This window comes from Tursiops truncatus, chromosome 19 (assembly GCF_011762595.2).
Source record: "Tursiops truncatus isolate mTurTru1 chromosome 19, mTurTru1.mat.Y, whole genome shotgun sequence".
Classification (NCBI taxonomy): domain Eukaryota; kingdom Metazoa; phylum Chordata; class Mammalia; order Artiodactyla; family Delphinidae; genus Tursiops; species Tursiops truncatus.
The window spans coordinates 45,707,180-45,712,029 of record NC_047052.1 but is presented as its reverse complement, the minus strand read 5'-3'; the positions used below and the strand labels follow the sequence as shown (position 1 = coordinate 45,712,029).

The window sequence follows — 4,850 nt, the reverse complement described above, 5'->3', positions numbered from 1 at the left end:
CTCATCCTTATACCAATGAACTAAGCAGGAAGGAAGGGAACAAATGGAAGAGTTTTCTTTGTGTTAGGGAAGAAAAAAATCCGAAAATAATAAAAATGACAGCAATAAACGCATATATGGGGCTTAGCCTGTGCCAAGAATTGTTTTCAATTCTTTACATAAATTAACTCCCTTAAGAAGCCCTTTAGTCTCATGGCCACTCCAAACTGTAGAGGCGGGTGATCCACGCTGGACCCTGTCCAATTTCGTGACCCGCAGAATCTGTGAGCATAAGAAGATAGTTGTTGTTTTACTCCACTAAGTTTGGGGTGTTTGTTATGACTTGGAGAATATTGTTTGTGTGATAGCTGGAGCCATGGCTGCTGTCTTGAGACCGTGAGGTAGCCACAGTAAGAATCGGTCAACAGAAATGGAAAGAACCTGGTTCCCCAATGACATGGTTGAATGAATGAATGAATGGGTTTTGGAGCTGCCCTGCCAATGCACTTTTTACTGTGACATAATAAATTCATTTTTGTTCTACCCATTTGAGTTGGGTTTCTGACACATTATAGGATAAAGCATCCCGACTGATACAGACTTCCACCTGTCCTAGGTACATATGGAAAAGAGAGATATACAGTTCACACAGACAGGGAGAGATATATAAACATGTGCATAAATACGCACACACTTACACACACATGGGCATGAATATGCTGTTATACATCTTCAGTTGGACTCAGGTTCGGGCAGATACTCACTTGGATGCGTGTACATACACAGTCACAGAAGTCAGGCACACGCAAATATACGCAACCTGTCATGAATGTTGCCTGCACTACACAGACATCCACATTCAGTCACAGACCCGCAGTCTCACACACACACACACACACACACACACACACACTCAGAGATTCACTTATCGCAGAAGATTCCAATTCCTTACTGTTTATTTCTGCATATTATATGAACGTAGAAAAAGAAACATTTCTTTCAGGTCTTCGTCAGGGCTGCAGGGGTGAGAAGAAATAACTTAAGGCAGGGCTGGGGTTAGTGCATAAATAAGGTCTGGGCTCCCAGATGGGCTGGGGTAGGTCCCAGTGCTCAGATGCAATTCAGGTCCCAGCTGAGGAGGTGGAAGAGGATGAATGTGACAGAGGCCTTGAGGCCATCTTGAAACTCCTGTGGGAGAGACGAGAAGGTGGTTTCCCATTGCCCAGGCGTCAGCCTCCTCCTTACCCAGGGCCCAGGCATCCACCCTCTTCCCGGGTCACTCACCTTCTTTGGGGCCTCCTGGAGCCAATGCAGCTGGTACTGGAAGTGGCTCCTGGGGCCTGGAGCCTGCTGTGGGCTGAGCCTGGACCTGAGAACAGAGGAAGGTGGTGTGTGAGACAGGTCTTGGGACAGAGGGGCGAGGTCCTATCTGCCCAGAACCCACAGATGTGGCCCGGGTGCCCCGAGCGCTCACGCAGGCCTGGAGCTTGGAGTGGATGTGGTGCAGCGTGTGAAGGGTCTGGTCCAGGATGTGATCCAGGGATGAGTTAGCCACCGTCCCCAGGACCCTTCAGTGTCAGAGCCAGCTCCGCCTCCAAGGCTGTGGGGTGCTCCTACCCCTGAGGAGAGGTGAGAGAGAACAGGTGAGGTGGAAAGGTGAGGAAGGATAGGCAAGAAGGCCCAGTTAAGTGGGGAAAGGTGATGGGACAGGTAAGAGAGAGACAGGAGAGGGGAACACATGAGGAAGGCGGCAGATGAAGGGGATACAGGTGAGGCAGAATGATAAGGGAAAAGAAAAGTGAGGGAACAGGTGAAAAAGTGAAATGGGGACAAATGAAAAGTGACTCATGAGGGAGGTCACAGAGGTCTGAAGAACAGAGATGGGAACAGGTGAGAAGAGAACAGTTTGGGGAGGTAGGTGAGCGCGGGACAGTTGGCTGCATAGGTGAGAAGCGTGGAGGAAGGAGGAGTGTTTGCTGGGAAAAGATCAGCGGAGGAAGATGACAAGGGACAGAGAGGTGAGAGCGTGGGGAGGGCAGGTGAGAAGGGAAGAGGGAATCAGTGTTGAGAGTAGATGGTGACAAGGTGGGCAGGGCAACGGGCACAGGCTGGGGACAGAGCCGGGAGAGAAGAGAGAAGTGAGAAGGAACAAGGTAAGAGTGCAGGTGAGAGGGACAGGTGGGGGAGATAGGGAAGTAGGACAGGCAGAGAGATGATAAAAAGGAACCCAGGGGAGGGACAGGGTCAAGGGAGCAGTTGGGGAGGCACAGGGGCCCAGGACAGAGGAGGAGAGACCAGAGAGAGGGAAGCACAGGTAAGATAAAGGACATCAGGGGCCGCCTGCAAAGCCAGAGGAGCGGGGCCAGGTGAGGGCAGGTGGGCCTGACTCTCCCAACTCACCTGCAGCTGCTTCAGGTCCCGGGTCCTGGGGAAGAGGCGGGAGCTGCAGTTCCAGTCCTTCTGCAAGAGCGACACTTCTCAGAGAGCAAGGGCAGGTTCAACCCACAACGGGAGGGACAGAGGCTAGCAGCAAGGATGAAGGTCTAGCAGGAGGGCTTGAGTTTAATCCACAGCAGAGAGAATAGATGTTAGTCATAGCCGAAAAGCTAGCAGGAGGATAGAGGTTAGGCCAACAGTAGCGGGCAGCAGCTTGGCTACGGTAGGAGGGGTAAAGGTTAGCCCACAACAGGGACTTACCAAGGCATCTTTGGCTGTTTTTCTTTTTCTTTTTTGGCCGCACCCCGAGGCTTGTGGGATCTTAGTTCCCTGATCAGGGATCGAACCCGGGCCCGGCAGTGAGAGCGTGGAGCCCTAACCACTGGACTGCCAGGGAATGTCCAGCCTTGGCTTTCTTGAAGGCCACCAGCTCGTTTGGCAGCAGGGATTTGAACACGCCAATGTCGAAGCCCTTCCTGGTTGTGGTGGGGACAGGACATGCTCTAGCCAAGCCCAGCCCCATGGTCGTTACCAGAGCTAGCGTCAAGTCTGCAACCATGGTCAAATCGCAAGCTGCTTCCCCAGCTGCCTGGCTCGGCTTTTTAGCCAGGCTAAATGCGCAACCCTGGCTGAGGGCTTTGACTTTAAAAGGCATGAATGGATGGGGCCAGCTGCTAAGCCAGGTGAGTTGACAGGTATGGGTGGGACCAGGTGAGCTCAGAGCTATGCCCAGAAGGAAAGAGAAACTGAAATCCCAGGAGGGAGCCTGAGAAGTTCCTGAACCTAGTTTAGGAAACCCTGGGATGTTGGGGAGCCCCTGACTGAGGCTGAGGCAGGAAGAGAAATGGGAAGCTGTCACAGCAGGGCAGGGGCTGGGGCGGGGTGTGTGTGGGCGGGGTGTGTGTGGGCGGGGCTGCTGGAGCAGCAGAGAGGGAGCTTCCTCCGCCGGTTTAAGCGTGTTCCACGAACTCATTCATATTAGGCTCCGAACATTCCCGTAAGTAGTTATTTTTATGATCATTCCCCATTTTACCAGTGAAGGAACTAGGGCACAGGAGGGTAAAGTGACTTAACCTGAGGTCCCACAGGTGTTTAATGGCAGAGCTGGGGTTTGAATGGAATCCCATGCAATTACTCCCTATTCTGTGTACAGCCAAAGCAGAAGATGGGAACCTCTGGGACTCACAGATGTCCAGCTTTCCTTTCTCTCCCTCTGGGTAGCGTGAAAGGCTAGGATGTTCCTCGTCTGCGGTGCAAGAGCACGTACTGGGGACTGGAGGGGCTGCCTGGAAAGAAGGCAGTGAGTAGGGCTTCCAGAAGGCAGGCAGAGTCTGGTCGCTTTGCTATCATCATCCCCTGCGGCGATAATCACTGTGTAGCGAGAAGGGAACTGCTCTGATGTACGGGCACTTCACATTTTTCATTCCTTTATTTTTTTCTTGGCCCTTAGGTGCAGAAAGATACTAATCATACTCTTCGGATCATAATATAGAACCACAATTGGCCCATGAAAGACCCTCTAAGGTTTTACCCCCAGCCTCATGTCCAATCCCTATCCCATCCCTCCCCTTCACAGACACCCGCTTTAATGTGCTTGATACATAGCTGCGAAGATATATCTTTATACTTTGTGATTTTGTGTGTGTATATGTCTCCAATTTACATAAATGGGCTATAAATCTTGTTCTGTTTCTTCCCCCTCTTTTTTTTTTTTTTTTTTTTTTTGCAGTACGCGGGCCTCTCACTGTTGTGGCCTCTCCCGTTGCGGAGCACAGGCTCCGGATGCGCAGGCTCAGCGGCCATGGCTCACGGGCCCAGCCGCTCCGCGGCATGTGGGATCTTCCCGGGACCGGGGCACACACCCGCGTCCCCTGCATCGGCAGGCGGACTCTCAACCACTGTGCCACCAGGGAAGCCCTTCCCCTTCTTCTTTTTTTTTTTTTAAACTTAACAGTATGTTTCTGAGGTCTCTGCATGTAGTGGTGTACCTCAATCTCTCTGTTTCTTTGGTTTTTAAAAATAAATTTATTTATTTTATTTTTGGCTGTGTTGGGTCTTCGTTGCTGCGCGCGGGCTTTCTCTGGTTGTGGCGAACGGGGTTACTCTCCATTGCGGTGCGCGGGCTTCTCACTGTGGTGGCTTCTCTTGTTGGGAAGCATGAGCTCTAGGCTTGCGGGCTTCAGTAGTTGCAGCACGCAGGCTCAGTAGTTGTGGCTTGTGGGCTCTAGAGCGCAGGCTCAGTAGTTGTGGCTCATGGGATTAGTTGCTCCGCGGCATGTGGGATCTTCCCGGATCAGGACTCGAACCCGTCTCCCCTGCATTGGCAGGCGGATTCCAACCACTGCGCCACCAGGGAAGCCCGGGAAGCCCCCAAGCTCTCTGTTTCTAACTGCTGTGTTGTATTCCATGGTGTGCCAACAGCACTCCTTCACTTA

At 52.0% G+C, this 4,850-nt stretch overlaps 1 long non-coding RNA gene across 1 annotated transcript; it reads right to left on the bottom strand.

Annotated features, from left to right (window-relative positions):
* Window positions 1-931: 931 nt before the first annotated feature.
* Window positions 932-3,240, bottom strand: LOC109550840 (uncharacterized). The gene is made up of 4 exons (XR_012327973.1): window positions 2,380-3,240; window positions 1,454-1,598; window positions 1,264-1,348; window positions 932-1,167 (listed from the first exon to the last, which is right to left on the bottom strand). It is a non-coding gene; the product is annotated as an uncharacterized lncRNA (long non-coding RNA).
* Between the last annotated feature and the right edge of the window lie 1,610 nt (window positions 3,241-4,850).